The sequence below is a fragment of the Tachysurus fulvidraco genome, chromosome 15, assembly GCF_022655615.1.
Source record: "Tachysurus fulvidraco isolate hzauxx_2018 chromosome 15, HZAU_PFXX_2.0, whole genome shotgun sequence".
NCBI lineage: Eukaryota > Metazoa > Chordata > Actinopteri > Siluriformes > Bagridae > Tachysurus > Tachysurus fulvidraco.
In genome coordinates, this window is record NC_062532.1 from 5,350,126 (window position 1) to 5,367,709 (window position 17,584).

The window sequence follows — 17,584 nt, forward strand, 5'->3', positions numbered from 1 at the left end:
CATCTATCAGTATTAAATATTGTACATGTCTTCTCCTTCACCTTTTGGCCATTTTCCCTTCTGCTGAAGAAACTCTTAAGCCTCTTAAAAGTCCTCCTCATTACTCCTAAGACTTTTTGATCCTTATGAGCTCTTTTTAGGGTTAAGATGCTTTGCAAATAACATATTGCAGTAACCGGGGTAGATTAGTAAACCCTGGACTCTTGAGCAGGAGCCTTTCCCAGTGGACTCTTGATGGTGGACAGTCTGGATGAGGTAATAACCCAAGGCAGGGCACACACACACACACACACACACACACACACACACACACACACCCTAGACAGTTTAGACATTTTAAAGGGCATATGTTTGTTGTCAATGGTTGCCCTTCTTGAGGACATTCTAACTGTCACTGTTCCTCCTTAACTGTATGCTACAGTATATACAGACAATAGAACAGTTTAGAACAAATACTAAAATCATTAATAATAACAAACAGATTTTATTTCAGCATTCACACATTCAGTACATAGGACTTATTTAATATTTTATTAAATTGTTGCCACTGTAGAATCACAGCATTACAGTGGGCTTAAAATATAAAGGGGATGTTGTCACTAGGTAAAAGCCACTGGATAGCAGTGTTAGCGATGTCATCAGCTAACCCAGGATATAATATTTCTCAGGAATAAAACCTTTTAAAGGTTAAAACATGAAAGCTTTTGAGCACACAGTTTTGCCTTTGTATTTACCAGGGTATGAGTAGTGACATTAATGCTGATGACTGTTAATTACTGTAACTGTTGCTTAATTCATTATTTTCAATTCAATTTACTGTAGGTGTATAAGCACTTCAACGATGGACATTGTCTCAAAGCAGCTTTACAGAAGTATAGAAACAAAAGAAATATTTTCTAATGTTATTAAAAAAAGACAGACTCACTGGTACGTTTTGGCAATTCAGTTGAATTTTAGGCATGACTGACGTGATATTCGACATTACAGGGGACTTTTTTAATATGCATTTTATCCAGTACGAGGGTTTTGTTGTCGTCCTCCAACCGAGTGTTTGATTCACAAGTCCAGCTGAAGTGCAGGTTGTCTCCATCAGCAGAACAGAACACTTTCCTGACCTCCGGGAACAAGCAGCTGTAGGACAATTTCACTGAGGACACCTGAGCTGTTAGAGACAAACACCTCAGGATGAATTACTACAGACGCCATAACAAATAAACACAAAATCAAAGCAAAATCATACAAGGACATCACAATATATACACTTCTGCATTTTTAATTAAATGAAGCCTCATTTGTATAAAAATATTAAAATGTAAGAAGAAATATTGAGAGAGACTATAGTTATAGTTAATATATTTTTTATTGATCATGGCTTAAATCTCCGTTAGGAGGCACTTCCACAGCCCCTACCAGTTCATGCCCTGGAAGGGTGCCTTTTGGCTGCCGGGCCCAGAACCATACAGACAGATCTGCTCACCTTACGCATTGGCCGTCATATGAACTTAGATCCCTTAGAGCCAGGAGTTAATGCTTCTGTGCTTTTCCCAACTACGAACTGCCTCATCCAGGCCCACCTAGTGTAAGAGTAGAGCTTCAGGCACACAATCATGGAGCAAAACCTTCATAGATCAAACCAGGGCATATCCTGTCAACACAAGCATTTCACCCTTCCCTATTATTTTGGAAAGGTTTTCCATGAAGGTTTTAGCAAATCAGTTCCCATTTCTGTTTTTCTCTTTTTTTTTTATACCCAGCTCTAAAAATATAACGTACCTGGGACCATGTTTCACCAAAAGAGATAAAATGACATTATCTACTATATATACTATAATTTTAGCAGCTCAAACAGAGGGTTAAGGGTCTTTTGCATTTTAAAAAAACAGTGAAAACAGTTTCTGTAGGAATGGACATGTGTTTAAAACATCTGGATTTAACTTAGAGATTAAAACATTGACCCCCACTGCTCCATGTAAATCTTTCCACTGTAAATCAGCTGCTCTCCTTCTAAGTGGACATTTATAAAACATTCTCCATGCCGGCTTAGTGTCATCTAAAACCCAGATTGTCCCTCCACACTGTATCTTTCCTCCCATCCAGCTTTCTCTTATTTACAGTTTTTACACAACATTTGTAAATTTCTTTTCCTTTTGCTTCACAGATCGGTAAAACATGTCCTTTGCCTGCTTCAAGGTACAAACCATTAAAACCATCAAGCTTTGGTAAAAGTTCCAGTTCTGGGAAAGGATCGCCTTTATCCGCTGTTTCAAACACTTCGTGGTGTTCCTTTAATAAAAACATTTCCTCTTTTGACAACTTGCTGATCATTTGTTGACGCTGATTTCAGTGTGTCACTGTGACCGTAGCCTGAGGTCCATTAAAAAGAAAGTTTAATCACAACTAAGCCACTTATTTTTTGCAAAAGAAAATCTCTTCATATAACCGAATCAGATCCGATAAGGTATTTTTGTACTGTTTGAAAATGAAATGTTGTGATTCTGCTCCGAATGTCTACTAGGCCCTGCCTTCTTTCTTCCATAGGGAGGAAGAGAACACTCTGAGGAACCCAGTGTAATTTGTCCCATACAAAGTTGACTAGTGCTGCTTGAATTTTTTCAACAAGGCCACAGTTAAGCTAGGCGATGCCACAGTGTTGAGTCTACTAGATTGTTGGCCACCAGTACCCTCCCCCTTAGTGACATGTTCGCTTTTAGCCATTCCCAGTTTTTTAGTTTACCTTCTATTTTTCCTAATACTCAGTCCCAGTTTTTCTTTTCATCATGTAAATAAATCCCTTTGTCTCTGAATTCTTTAGTCCACTGGCTAGTTTTGGTAAACCGAAGGTCCAATTTCCTATTGCAATAGCTTCACTTATTCTCCAGTTGATTCTCGATAAGGAAACTTGACTAAAATCAGAAACGACTTTTTCTAAAACCTTAATTGTGTTTTGATTTATTACTAAAACCATAACATCATCTGCCTACGCAGATAAAACATGTGGAGCATTAAAACCAGGAAGAATAAAACCATTAATGACATTTGTATTCTGTGTAAAAACAGTCCAATTGATAAAGTGTACAACATATATGATAAAGAACAGCCTTGTCTGAATCCCCGATTTACATTAAAAGAAGCACTTAACCCTCCGTTGATCTTGAGTACACTTTCAACATCCTGGTACATCACCTTTATCATTGCTATAAGACTGGAGTTGAGACCAAAAGCCTCTAGCGAGGTATTGGTGCTCAACCCTGTCAAAAGCTTTTTCTTGATCCAGTGAAATCAGTCCAAGGTCAATTGCCAATGAGCTGGAGGCGTCCAAAATGTCCCTATTCAGAGAAACGTTATCAATGATGGATCTATTGGGCACACAGTATGTTTGGTCTACCCGTGTTATAGAATCCATGACATCTCTAAATACGGTTAGCCAGCGCTTTGGACATTATTTTGTAGTCCGTGCAGAGCAGTGACACTGGACACCAGTTCTTAATGTCCTGTAGCTCCCCTTTCTTGTGGAGAAGTGTAATTACACCTCTTTGGATGCTCAGGGGTAGACTGGGGTATTTCACGGTGGCCTACAGCTCTTCCAGAACCAGCGGGCCTTCCAGGGCAGCGTTGTCCTCTGGGGAAAACTTTAGGAGTCCTCTGTGAAATCTCTATAGCAGCTCTTCATTGTCACTGTATTCACTCTCGTACAGATCTCTGTAGAAGTTTGTGGCATACCGTCTGATGTCGTTACTGTGTGTTATGTGTTGTCCATCCATTGTGCATTAAAAGCTTTATTTTTCTTTGCAGTTCTCAAAATGTCGTCTGTCTCCTGTGGACTCAGATAAAGCCTGGAATTCCACTATATCTATCTCCAGCGCTTTTGATTACTTGGTGATGTCCCTTGTGACGTTGGCAGTGTACTTTTTTCCTTTATTATGGTTGTTGCTGAGTCCACAAAGCTTTGTTTGTCACTGAAGTGCTAGTCTACTCTAACTCCTTTCACATTCTTTATTTTTTGGAGAAACCTTTTAACCTCTTTAGCTTCATACTGTATGTACATATTTGTTTGTTATTTTGTTTTTCCTCATCACTGTTTCTTGACTGTTTATGATTTGTTTTTACCTGTTCCATTTGATCTGACCACAGTGAAACCTACATCTGTGATCAGATCTGTGTTGTCTGTAGCTACTGACTCCTCACTACTTTGATTTTTGACTGCCTCCATTTTCTGTTTTGGATTGTGATTAACGTCAACTTTTGGATTTTCTTTTCCTGTCTCCATCTGTTCTGCTTCTGCGTCAGTTATTTCCTCTTCTTCTTCTTGACCTTCTGTGTTACTTCTTTGCTGTTTTAATTCTTCCTGACTTTTTGTCTGTACACTGCTCCATTCATTGACCTGCTTTTCTTATCAGGGTGTCTTTAATAACAACCCCTTTAGTGACCACAATCTCAACTGTGTGAATCTCATCCACAAACATCACCACAGCCTTGTTCATGCGGGCAGCAGAAAAAATGCTCTTCCTGACGATTAGCTTAGCTACCGCTGAGGCGCCTCTTCTACTGTGCACGTGACAGTCGGTAACAGTTTAAACCAATGCTTTCGCGTCGGGATTGTAAAAGCCGCTACCGTGTAACACTCACACACACGCGCGCGCGCGCATGCACGCACACACGCACACACACACACACACACACACTACTCGCTACACACCACCCAGTGCTCACTCAAATCATACAACATAAAGAAACAAACAAAAAAAGAGTTTTGACTCATACCTTCACTACACGCAAAAAAAAAAAAGGCGTTTTTTTTTTTTTTATCATCACATATACATTACAGCACAGTGAAAATCTTTCTTCACAAATCCCAGCTTTGGAAATTGAGGTCAGAGCACAGGGTCAGTCACGATACAGCACCCTGGAGCAGGGAGGGTTAAGGGCCTTGTTTAAGGGCCCAACAGTGGCAGCTTGGCATTGCTGGGGTTTGAGCCCTAATAACCCTGAGCCCTAATAACCCTGAGCCTTAACCACTTGAGCTACCACTAGGGTTGACACACTCTAAAAAATGATTCATGGGGTTAGTTTGTAAAACTTAAAATAAACAACATTTTCAGCATAAAATAATTAAGTTTGTAATATGTACTTGTAGAGTGTGTGTGTGTGTGTGTGCCCTGCGATTGGTTGGCACTCCGTCCAGGGTGTATCCTGCCTCGATGCCCGATGACGCCTGAGATAGGCACAGGCTCCCCGTGACCCGAGAAGTTCGGATAAGCGGTAGAAAATGAGTGAGTGAGAGAGATATGTACTTGTACTGGTGAGTTGATAACTCATTTTAATAAGTCTTTCAAAATTAAAATAAAGAATACTGTCTTAACTTAATTATATATCGATTTTGAACAAACACTTTTACCTTCAAATAACAACAGAAAAATATTAAGTTAGTGAAACTTGTATATCTAGTGAGCATCCTTTAAAAGCTGAGTAAAGGCGGAATTTGCCCGGACGTGTTTTGCTGCCAGAGAAGGACTACTAGTAGCCGGAGAAACAGGAGAATCGAGGCTATATAGGTAAGTTAATATTTTTGCTTTGTTTTAATCTCAGCAGCTACCAACTGTATACACAAAAAATTTAAACTAAAAAATACTTTTGAGGTGTTTCAGAAAATAATTCTTGAGCTGGATGGTCTGAAAGCTAGCCCGAAGGTAATGTCTTTAAACAATAAACTGTTGTATTCCTGAAATGTTTCATGTAAAAGTTTTGTTGTGCATACACGTACAGCAGCTGTAATTTTGACAATTTTTTTTACATGAAGGTTACAGTGTTGTATTTGTTTGAGACTTTATGGGGGCTGTAGTTTATGTGATGAAGGTAAAATTTAATACTTTGCAATAATATAAAAAAACGAAGAAAACTTTCAACTAGGTGGACCCAATAATCTGGCAATTTCATGTTCCCTGTGATTTATTGTTATTATTTTATTTTATTCTGATATGTACCTACCAGGTTACTAAGAAAATACTTGATTATTTACTTGACTTTACTTGAAAAATACTTTAGTCCTGGATAATTATCGTTTTGTCAAAGCATTGTTAAAACCTTTTCGTACATAAGTTGACATTGGTTTTATAATAAACCAGTTTCATCATAAAACTGGAATTGCTGTGTTATTTCTCTTGATTGAAGTGAAATAAGTTACTTGTACTCAAAAATATTAAGTTAACAATTTGCATGGACATATCTTAGTAGAATGGAATCAAAATAAAGAAGTTAGAATAGCTTAAATTATGTAATTTGACCACTTAATATCACCAAAACTTTGAAATTAAAATTAAGTTGTTGTACTAAACAAATTGGGTTAGTCTAACTATAAAAGGTTCATGGTATCTACTTAATAATGAGTTGAAGCTACTTAAAAAGATGCATGCAAATTGTTACCTTAATTTATTTAAGTCATATTTGAGCTTAAATAAATTAATATTTATAAATATAATATATTTATTTTAGCCAGCGTTTTATTTTTTAGACTGCACCCGTCCCATGAAATACGGAATCGTCCCGTATTTACAGGCAAAATGACGCGTCCCATATCAAATCAATACGGGATGGGATTTGTCCCGTATTTTACATAGGTCCACATTATACAGCATCCCATGCAAATCAACCCCCCGCAGTGTGTGGAGACGCGTCCTATTCTGCCCCGATCGGGTAATACTCGTTACCATGGTTGGTTTGATTGGTTTGTTTTAGGGTTACAGGCCGTGAATCACGGCCAATCAGAGTCAGAGGAGGGCGGGACGCCGCCTCGTCGGTTCTTTTGACAGCGTCAGAGTGACAGAAAATCCATATGAAACGATGGCATCATTAATAAGCTGAACCTCATCCAAAAAGTCAGCATGGATGAACATTATGATGAATGCACCACAGCAAATAGCATTCTGAAGGGGCTCAGAGATAGTGCAGAGGATGAATGGAAGTCCAAAGATGTGTCTGCCAGGTGGGTGGCTCTCTTTCAAGTAGCTAACCTGCCTAACATGCTGTCCATCATCAGCCACATCTTAAGCATCCCAGGATCCAATGGTTATGTGGAAAGGATCTTTTCTAGAATGGAACAGGTGCTCTGTGGAGCTCATTAGGAGTGAGCTCTTGATCACTTTTAACTTTGAACAGTCCTGTTCAGAGTTTTACGGTAGCTGTTTGAAAGACAAACAGCTTCTCAGTGCTGCAAGGAGTGACAAGAAGTACACTTATAAAAGAAAGTAGGCCTGACATGCTCCAATACTGCACACTACTACTTCTGGTCCACTGATATTCACTGATACACTGATATACATCCACTGATGTTATTATGTTCATGATGTCCATGGAAGATCTTTTGCAAGTTTGCAAGTTATAATTACTAAGTTACGGATCTGTTAATTTAATAATAAGTTAATAAAATATGGTTCACATCTCACAAGTTCCTCCAAAAGCTTATATTTTGTGTTCTCAGTCACACTTGACGTATATTTATTATTGTCATAGCTGTGTATTCAATATGACCACTTAATTTTAAGTAAATTCAATAGCAGGTATCTTATTATAATGTCCATTGGTATCAATCTTAATATTTTTATGAATACATGTTTTAAGTTATGATATACCACTACTGGCACGCCATCGGAACTGTGGTCATCGTGGCCCCGAGGGGTGTGGCCCCCGCTGAGGCTGGCGTCCCTTATTTTTCTGTATTGAAGGTGGCAACCCTAGCTACCACAACCCTCACATCTCTCTCTCTCTCACACACACACACAGACACACACACATCATCATCACATCACACTCATCACTGAATCTGTACTCACAGCACAACAAAGATATCTTAACAAATATCTTTGTTCTTGTTTAGAAATAAAGGTTTAAATATAAACCAGAACGGTACATTTCCTAAAGAAAATGTGAATGTGCTTGCACGTGATGTCAGTTCCCCTCATCGTGCTGAGTGTTTTTATGTTGTGTAACCGAGATATGGCTTCTTTATATTGCAATATGGTTCGTAAGGTGCACTACATGGTTGCTAGGGTATGGCTGCACAGTTACTATGGTTATATTTGCAGGCTAGTTTCTCACCTGCAACAAAAGAGCACACCTGAAAATCCATTTATCTTTTCCTGAAACAAGCGCCATGAAGATCTTGAACTAAAGCATCAATCAGTGATTTTACTGGGAAAAAATAGAATCACGTTACAATAAGGATCATTAGTTCAAATGGAATGTATTAACTAACATTTACTAACCGTGAGCAATAAATTATTGTATTTAGTAATCTTTGTTAAAATAAATTTTATTCTTTGTTCATGTTAGTTCACAGTATATTAACTACTGGGAAAAAATATAAACACATTACAATAAGGATCATTAGTTCAAACATAATGTATTAACTAACATTTACTAACCATGAGCAATAAATTATTGTATTTAGTAATCTTTGTTAAAATAAAGTTTATTCTTTGTTCATGTTAGTTCACAGTATATTAAGTAATGTTAACACGGTGTTAATAATGTATTAGTAAATGTTGAAATTAACATGAACAAAATGAATAAATGCTGTAGAAGTGCAGTTCATTATTAGTTCATGTTAAGTAATGTGGTAACTAATGTCAACTAATGAACCTTTATTATAAAGTTTTAGAAAAAAAAAAAAAAAAAAACTGTCCGAGGGGGGATTCGAACCCCGAATGTCTGCATGCTAAACGGATTCGCTATCCACTAGGCCATCCAGGAAAGCCTTTGCGGTTTTATGTATTAATTCACTAATGTGAAGAATGGCGCGTCTAACAATACCCAAGCTTTATTACATTGAAGACATTCTTATCATTCTTTGTGATGTACGTGTCATATGTTTAAAAAATAATTATGTAATGTGAGGAGACAAAGAAAAAATGCGCTTAATTTTAATTAATGGGTGGCTCTTAAAAGAGCCGTTGATGTTCTTAAAAGGACATTAGTTTAAAGTGAAAAAAAAATTATAAAAACTACACTGATAGTTAAAAAACAACAAAAAGTTATACAAATGGCAGAAACAACAACATATGTGACCGCCGAGAAACAACAACATATGTGACCGCCGTGCTGTACAAGGCATGCCACCAACTAGTTTTAAGCATTAAATACACGGTTAAATGTTATAGTGTTTGAAAGCTTAGACTCTCTGGATTTTATTAAGCCCACACACAAAGCATAATATTATTTATAGCCATCATACTAATTTAATCCAAGTTGATAGTCACCGGAAATAGGCGGCGCTTACCTTTCTTCACTGGGGTAATATTTTCCAAAACAAATGCTTGTAAAAAATCCCCAAGAGTCTAAGGAACTGGAATAAGTAAGCCTTTTAATCCAAAACGCGTTTCTGACCGAAACACACAGCACTTCCGTCCTTTGTTTTCGGCTCTCACTTGTCCTTGGAGGCTTAAAAAACTACACTGAGCCGTCAGATTTGTAGTCCAGGGCCTAACGAATCAAACGAAAATCATGAAAATAGGTGGCGATCCCACAATATATGTAGCGCCCTCTACCCTTAAACTTATTGGATGGAGGACCGGGTTCTCACTGTGTCTCTCAATGGGATATCACTTTTCCTTCCTCTGCTCTTTTGTCTATTTATGAGCTTAGTTAGACGGGGTGCACACTAACTGGAGCAAGTTATCAAAAATTAAAGTAATTCACAAGATAAGTAAACTTAATGACATTTATTTATGTACACATGGAAATATTAAGTAATTGTTTTAAGTATATAAACAACAAAATAAATAAAGATAAAGATAAACCAATTATGTATTTCTTCCTTCTGACTAGCCTCTTTAAACTATATTCTCAGAACTTCACAGGGTAGTTTTCAGGACAACTCACAAAAGATGTGACCCTATCACTAAATTAACTCAAAAATAAATAGTAACAAACCCCAAATAAACACTGTGCAGAGATTCAGTGTGTCACATATATGTCAGAACCAATTTCTAGAACAACAACAATATCAATAATCCAAAACTCCAGGAAACAAAACACACCATAATATAGTTCTCAGGCAAACACATGCATGGGCCCACACACACACGCCAGTCACAAACCCTAACCTGTTGCAGGCCTGTAACGTTGCTGGGGAACGTGGTGGCCTTTAAAACTACAAATGGCCTCTTCGCTCTGACGAGCTAAAAGAAAATAAATAGATCACCTGATTGCCTTCCAAGGTGCTTAAAACGCGAACTTCCCTTAGATGCAGCCGTAGATATTCAGGTAGTCTCATGGCCTCCTCTCCTGAACAGCAGCCACACGATACTGTATCACCATAGCATAGCAACATCCAATCCGCGTCCGATATACAGTCACAACGGCTCCATGAACTTGTCTCCGTCCCGAAATTTAAATAACTAAACACTTAGGCGGTTAGCCGGTTGGAAAACCCGTCAGATAGAATCCTTTTTTTTTTTAGCTTAGTCCCGATAGTTAGCTTAGCGACAGGCTGCGCTCTACCTCAGACTCCGAAACAAAACATAACCGTTTACTCTCTTACCGAGTATAAACACTAATCCACTTAATACAAGTATTAACACTTCTTTAACGAAATACAGACCGTTTAACGCACTTTGCTAGTGGGTATATTGTCTATATCCGAATTAACTCGCTGGAGCAAAAACAAAACAAACTCTCACTCCATCGGCAGTTCTCTCCTCCCTCGTTTTGTCCAACCAGAATTCACCCTTCACCCGCGGAAGCGGGAATAAGTGGAAAATGACCAATCACTAATAACTAAACAAGCTTGCTAGATAAAGACACGTTTTGAGCCAGTGCATTACAAACAACCTTGCAGTACACAGAAATTATACCTAATAGAACCATAACTGGGCTACATATTATATATATATATATATATGAAATGAAACTGAAGCTCACTGTGAAATATAGCATATAGCAACAAGCTTTAATAAAGACCTCTACACAGATTCACTGGTGTCTGCTGCCCTCTTTTGGATGTTAGCACATCTACAGAGAGATTCCCCATTCAAGTATATGGGGAAAAAAACACCCCTTTGAGCTTCCATACTGGGAATTCTGGAATTCTGATCGCTTATAAAATCCATAGCACACCTCTCCTCAATGAGCCGGTCGATTTGACACCTCATTTATGTGTCTAGGACAAAAGCTGCGGGACAAGTTATGCGCGAAAAAGTGTCCGAAAGAAGAAGAAGAAGAAGAAGAAGAAGAAGAAGAAGAAGAAGTATGCAAGAGAATAAGAATGTGCTGTAGAAAGCACATTAATAATAATAATAATAATAATAATAATAATAATAATAATAATAATAATATAATAATAATAAGTATGCAAGAGAATAAGAATGTGCTTTACAAGCACATTAATAATAATAATAATAATAATAATAATAATAATAATAATAATAATAATAATAAGTATGCAAGAGAATAAGAATGTGCTTTGCAAGCACATTAATAAGCAGAAATATCTGTCTACAGTATATAATATTTAAAAATATTAAATGTACCATAAATTGGGCTTAATATTAAAAAAATACATTTTGCTACTGTTTTTCGTTTGCTTTTCCGATATTTCTTGTTGCAGTTTTCAGTGTTGAACCCACACTGCTGCAGCTTCCTAAGCAGCTCACACACTGAGTTGCTAAATTATTTTAACACCAACATTTCAACTTCCATCCATCCATTTTCTACCACTTATCCGGGGCCGGGTTGCGGGGGCAGCAGTCTAAGCAGGGACACCCAGACACCCAGCAGAGACGAAATCCTGTGGTCCCCAAACCGGACTCCCTCCGGCCCCCGACTGCGCCTAGAAATCCTGTCCATATAAATAATGAACAGGACCGGTGACAAAGGGCAGCCCTGTCTGAGTCAACATGTACTGGGAACAAGTCTGACTTACTCCTGACTTAATGCGAACTAAACTCCTGCTCCGGTCATATAGGGACCGGACAGCCCTTAGCAGAGGGCCTCGGACCCCATACTCCCAGAGCACCCCACACAGGTCACCACGAGGGACACAGTCGAATGCCGTCTTCAGATCCACAAAACACATCTGGACTGGTTGGGCAAACTCCCATGAACCCTCCAGCAACCTGGTGAGGGTATAGAGACAGTCCAGTGTTCCACGACCAGGACGAAACCCGCATTGTTCCTCCTGAATCCGAGGTTCGACTATTGGCTGAATTCTCCTCTCCTGTACCCTGGCATAGACTTTTCCGGGGAGGTGAGGAGTGTGATCTCCCTGTAGTTGGAACACACCCTCTGGTCCCGCCTTCTTAAACAGAGGGACCACCACCCCAGTCTGCCAGTCCAGAGGCACTGTCCCCAACCGCCACACGATGTTGCAGAGTCGTGTCAACCAAGACAGCCCCACAACATCCAGAGACTTAAGGTACTCAGGGCGGATCTCATCCACCACCGGTGCCTTGCCACCAAGGAGCTTCTCAACTACCTCAGTGACCTCAGCTTGGGGGATCACCTCTGCTTCCTCAGTGGAAGACATGTTGGTGGGGTTGAGAAGATCCTCGAAGTATTCCTTCCACCGTCCGAGGATGTCACCAGACGAAGTCGGCAGATTCCCACTCCCACTGTAAACAGTGTGCGCAGGGCACTGCTTCCCCCTCCTGAGACGCCGGACGATTTGCCAGAATTTCTTCGAGGCCAACCGATAGTCCTTCTCCATGGCCTCACCGAATTCCTCCCAGACCCGAGTTTTTGCCTCTGCAGCCACCCAGGCTGAAGCTCGCTTGGCCCTCCGGTACCTATCAGCTGCCTCCGGAGTCCCCCACGCAGACCAGGCTCAATAGGACTCCTTCTTCAGCTTGACGGCATTGAGCCTTATTTCTGGGGTCCACCACCGGGTTTGGGGATTGCCGCCACGACAGGCACCCCGAGACCTCACGGCCACAGCTCCGTGCGGCTGCGTTGACAATGGAGGTGGAGAACATGGTTCACTCGGACTCAATGTCTCCAAGGTCCCTCGGGAACTGGTTGAAGCTCTGCCAGAGGTGAGAGTTGAAGATCTCTCTGACAGGAGATCTCTCTGACAGGAGTGCCAAACGTTCCCAGCGGACCCTCACAGTACGTTTGGGGTCTGCCAAGTCTGTCCAACTTCCTCCCCTGCCATCGGACCCAACTCACCACCAGGTGGTGATCAGTTGACAGCTCCGCCCCTCTTTTTACCCGAGTGTCCGAGACATACGGCCGGAGGTCAGATCAACCACAAAGTCGATCATTGACTTCCGACCTAGATGTGTATTGTCCTAGACCTAGATGTCCATGTGTACTGATGGACACCCTTATGCTTGAACATGGTGTTCGTTATGGACAAACTGTGACTAGCACAGAAGTCCAATAACAGAACACCACTCGGCTTCAGGTTGGGGGGGGGGGGGCGTTCCTCCCAATCACGCCCCTCCAGGTGTCATTTTCGCTGCCCATGTGAGCGTTGAAGTCCCCCAGTAGAACGACGGAGTCCCCGGTCAGGGCACTTTCTAGCACCCCTCCCAGAGATGCCAAGAAGGTCGGGTACTCTACACTGCCATTTGGACCATAAGCACAAATAACAGTGAGAGACCTCTCCCCGAAACGAAGGCACAGGGAAACGACCCTCTCGTTCACCGGGGTAAACTCCAACACATGGCTGCTGAGCTGGGGGGCTATGAGCAAGCCCACACCAGCCCGCCGCCTCTCACCACAGGCAACTCCAGAGTAGTAGAGAGTCCAGCCTCTCTCGAGGAGTTGGGTTCCAGAGCCCAAGCAGTGCGTGGAGGTGAGCCCAACTATCTCTAGTCGGTATCTCTCAACCTCCCGCACCAGCTCAGGCTTTGTTCAGTTTGACTGTGTTAATGCTTGTGTGTGTGATATTGTGCACTCACGAGTGTATGTGTGATATCTTAAGAATTAAGAAGTGTCTTAAGAATTAACACGAGGTTTTACACCCCTGTTAACTCATGGACAGAAACTTGGCTGATCTATATTGTAATAATGAATGGAGAACATATTGCTGTAACTATCCATATCCTCTGTTATTATGCTTTTGAATAAATGCTAAAATATAAAGTCTCTCAGCTTGTGTTTCTGGTGAAGAGCAATTGCAGTGCTTAGTTCCAACATAAAACCCACTTTCAAGTCAAGATTTCCCACGTTCAAGTCAAGGGGTGTAGATGGTGTATGGAACTTCCTGTTTCTCAGTAAAGTATTATTAGTTCTGTAAAAGAAGCTCCATCTTGCTCTTAGTCGTTCATCACTCAGGTCCAAGATCTCTATCAAGTACAGAGAGAGGATTGTTCTCTTGACAAAATGAGAATACAGGTCATTATTGGAGTCCCACGTTGTCATGGGTAAGTTTTTTCCTCTAATAATGCATGATTCATTTATTTACTACATGTGCAGTTGTACAGTTTCTGCTTTATGAAATGAGAAATGGTCTAAATGTAGTTTAAACCTGTGAGATCAGATATCAGTAAATCGGTCAGCTTTTAATGAACACTTCCTGCACTTCAAAAGTAGAGAATGTTTTTTTTTTTTTTTTTTTTTTTTTTTCTGTGAATGACTTCATCAATCAATTTATGTTTTAGGAAAAAAAAAATTCTAAGAAATTGAAGACTTCCAAAGGCACTAATCTGTCTAAAATATATTTTAATATATAATAATTTTGATCATATTTTTTAACCCTGTGTCCAATTTTCTTTTCCATTAATTACATTTACATTTACAGCATCCAGAACGATGTACAAAAGTGCTTTTAAGTCTCTATCATTGAATACATTAACTCTGGGCTGTCTGTGTCAAATGTGCTGCTTTACAGCCAGACTGGTTTGGATCTTGGAGGATGTTCTGTGAGAGTGTTACACATCATCTGTCACGATGTGACACGGTGAGACAAAGGCGAGTGAGGATCCAAATGCAGTTTAAAGTTTTTACTAAACAAAACACGAACAAACAGGCAGGCAACGCGGAACAAACAGGAAACGGGAACATGGACATGCACACACCAACACCAAAAACGACCAACCACATTGAAGTGAACAGACAGAGTATATATGGTGAACGAGAACCAATCCCAAAACAGAGACAGACAAGGACTAAGACAAAACACCTGGGGAAGAGAATGAATGTAATTAGTGTCCATGGTAACAGATAGGTGGGCGGGGTCAACAATTAACATCAGGGAGAGACGGCAGACAGAAACAAGGGGAAAACACAGACAGACACATTACAGAGCCCCCCCCCTACGAGCGGCTTCCAGACGCTCCCAAGTCCACAAAACCCAGTTCAGGCGGGTGGAGCGAAGGCGCAACCAGGGTGGGAGGGCGGGTCGGGTTCGTGTAGTGGTGGCGCCCGCCGAGCAGGAGGCCGGGGTGGCGCCAGCCGAGCCGGAGGCCGGGGCGGCGCCGGCAGAGCAGGAGGCCAGGGCGGCGCCGGCAGAGCAGGAGGCCAGGGCGGCGCCGACAGAGCAGGAGGCCAGGGCGGCGCCGGCAGAGCAGGAGGCCAGAGCAGGACCGGAGACCAGGGTGGTGCTGGAGGCGGAGCCAGAGACCAGAGCAGGACCGGAGACCAGGGTGGTGCTGGAGGCGGAGCCAGAGACCAGAGCAGGACCGGAGACCAGGGTGGTGCTGGAGGCGGAGCCGGAGGACAGAGCAGGACCAGAGACCAGGGTGGTGCTTGAGGCGGAGCCAGAGACCAGAGCAGGACCGGAGACCAGGGTGGTGCTGGAGGCGGAGCCAGAGACCAGAGCAGGACCGGGGACCAGGGTGGTGCTGGAGGCGGAGCCAGAGACCGGAACGGAGTTGGCAGCCAGGGTGGTGCTTTGGGCCTATGAACAGGGACAGGAGGTAGAAGAACTGGCAAGTCCAGCAAAGCAAAACACAGGAAAACAGAAACATGCATAGGTTCAGGCCAGGCAGAGAGTTCAGGTAGTTTGGGTGTCATGATGTCGACCGCGTCCTCTGACTCAGTCATTTCGGTCGACCCGGCCGATTTGGATGGTTCCGTCAGCACGGCCGGTTCCGTCGACCCGGTCGGTTCGATCTGTGCAATTTTGCTATTGAGGAAGTTTGTATCAAACAGGTAGCCCTTCCTACTACTCAGTTCCCTTGAAGTAGCCCTCAAAAAGGTTGGTGACCCCTGCTCTAAAGCAATGCCTTTACAACAAAGAGCACTGTATAATGAGCATCCAAGTATATATGAAATTTCATAGTAATACAGTCCTACTAAAACTACATCAGACAACATGCTATTCATGGCTCCACAATGTATTTTTTTTACTTTGCAAGCTAAAAGGTTCTGTCATTTGTAAATCATACCATTTTTTAGTCTAATAAACAAGGTTTATCACATTAATGCACTCTTGCTGAAGATGGAGAGTTCATTTCATTAATGATGATGCATAATATTAATAACTGAAATGGGGCCAACTTTCCAAAAGGATAGTCTTAGAATGAGACAAATAATTGATAGTTAATATGAATGGAACATTAATGGACATACAGAGATACACAGACACAGGTTTAATGATTATTGTTTTGAAAGGTGTAACTGAGTTATATGGTGTATTTTTTCCACTTTGTTCCTGGGCTGTTTACATTCGAAAAAATAATTACTTATTGAAATTTGTTATTTGTCTGTTAAATTTTCTGTTGTATACAGGCAAGAACTTGTGCCTTGCTTTTCAAGGTAAGCAAAACAGCTGCTGTCAACTTGGATGACCGAAACCATGAAATATGAAGCCAAGTCAAAATAGTCAAGATCATCTATGGATGGATCAACCTCTAAAATACACACGAAGACTAACTAAAACATGCGGTATTGCCATTCATCATTACAAAACACTGCAAAAGGGCAATTCCTTAAAAGGCAGCATCAACGCATATTCATATAAATGCTTAAAAGTATCAAACTGCATTGTTCTTGCACTCACAAGGATCTAAAACAGTAGAGCTTCCAATTGAGGGTCTTGGTTGCAGCAGTTTGTGAACACAGAGACAAAACAGCCAGATCCAGACACATACTGAGGACAACCTTGACTAATCCTGTCAGTCCCCATATACAGTCTTTAATTATCTGATAATTTTATAAAATGTACAGTATATAATGTTTATAATGTATACAGTATATATAATATAATATATAACATAATACAATAGAATATAATATAGAATATAATAAAACACTTTGTATTTTGTATATAAGTAAATTCGAGTCTTTGGATGATTTTAGTGAAAAATGATAATTTAATGGTGAACAGATTTTTAATGAAAGCAAAAGTTTGCTGAAATATTTATTTATCACTTAATAACTGATGCCATTTTTTTCCAAATAAAATCCAGCAAACAAGTAAAGCAGTTGCAGAAGATAAACACAGAGTTTTGAGGTTTATACAGATCATAGGTGTGTTTTAGTTTACAATAATATTAACAGATCGCTGATGATTTTTTTCTTCCTCCGCAGCTTCACTGTTTCAGGAACATGTCTGTAGATTTAATCAGATTAAACCGTGTTATGTAGCTGTGGGACAACGACTGTACCTGCAAATGCCGCTGGAAGATGGGTTTGACCTACTGACCAC

At 40.7% G+C, this 17,584-nt stretch overlaps 1 protein-coding gene and 1 long non-coding RNA gene across 3 annotated transcripts in view; one reads left to right on the forward strand and one right to left on the reverse strand.

Moving 5' to 3' along the window:
- Positions 1 to 17,584, forward strand: part of LOC113659134 (carcinoembryonic antigen-related cell adhesion molecule 5-like) — a 569,148-nt gene that overhangs the window by 283,165 nt on the left and 268,399 nt on the right. The gene's annotated exons all lie outside the window — the stretch shown is intronic.
- On the reverse strand, positions 448 to 10,759 carry LOC125138890. 2 transcript variants are annotated; one of them, XR_007138008.1, is made up of 3 exons: positions 10,098 to 10,759; positions 1,478 to 1,574; positions 448 to 1,162 (listed from the first exon to the last, which is right to left on the reverse strand). It is a non-coding gene; the product is annotated as an uncharacterized LOC125138890 (long non-coding RNA). The 2 variants fall into 2 exon arrangements; XR_007138009.1 differs by having other exon boundaries at positions 10,196 to 10,752.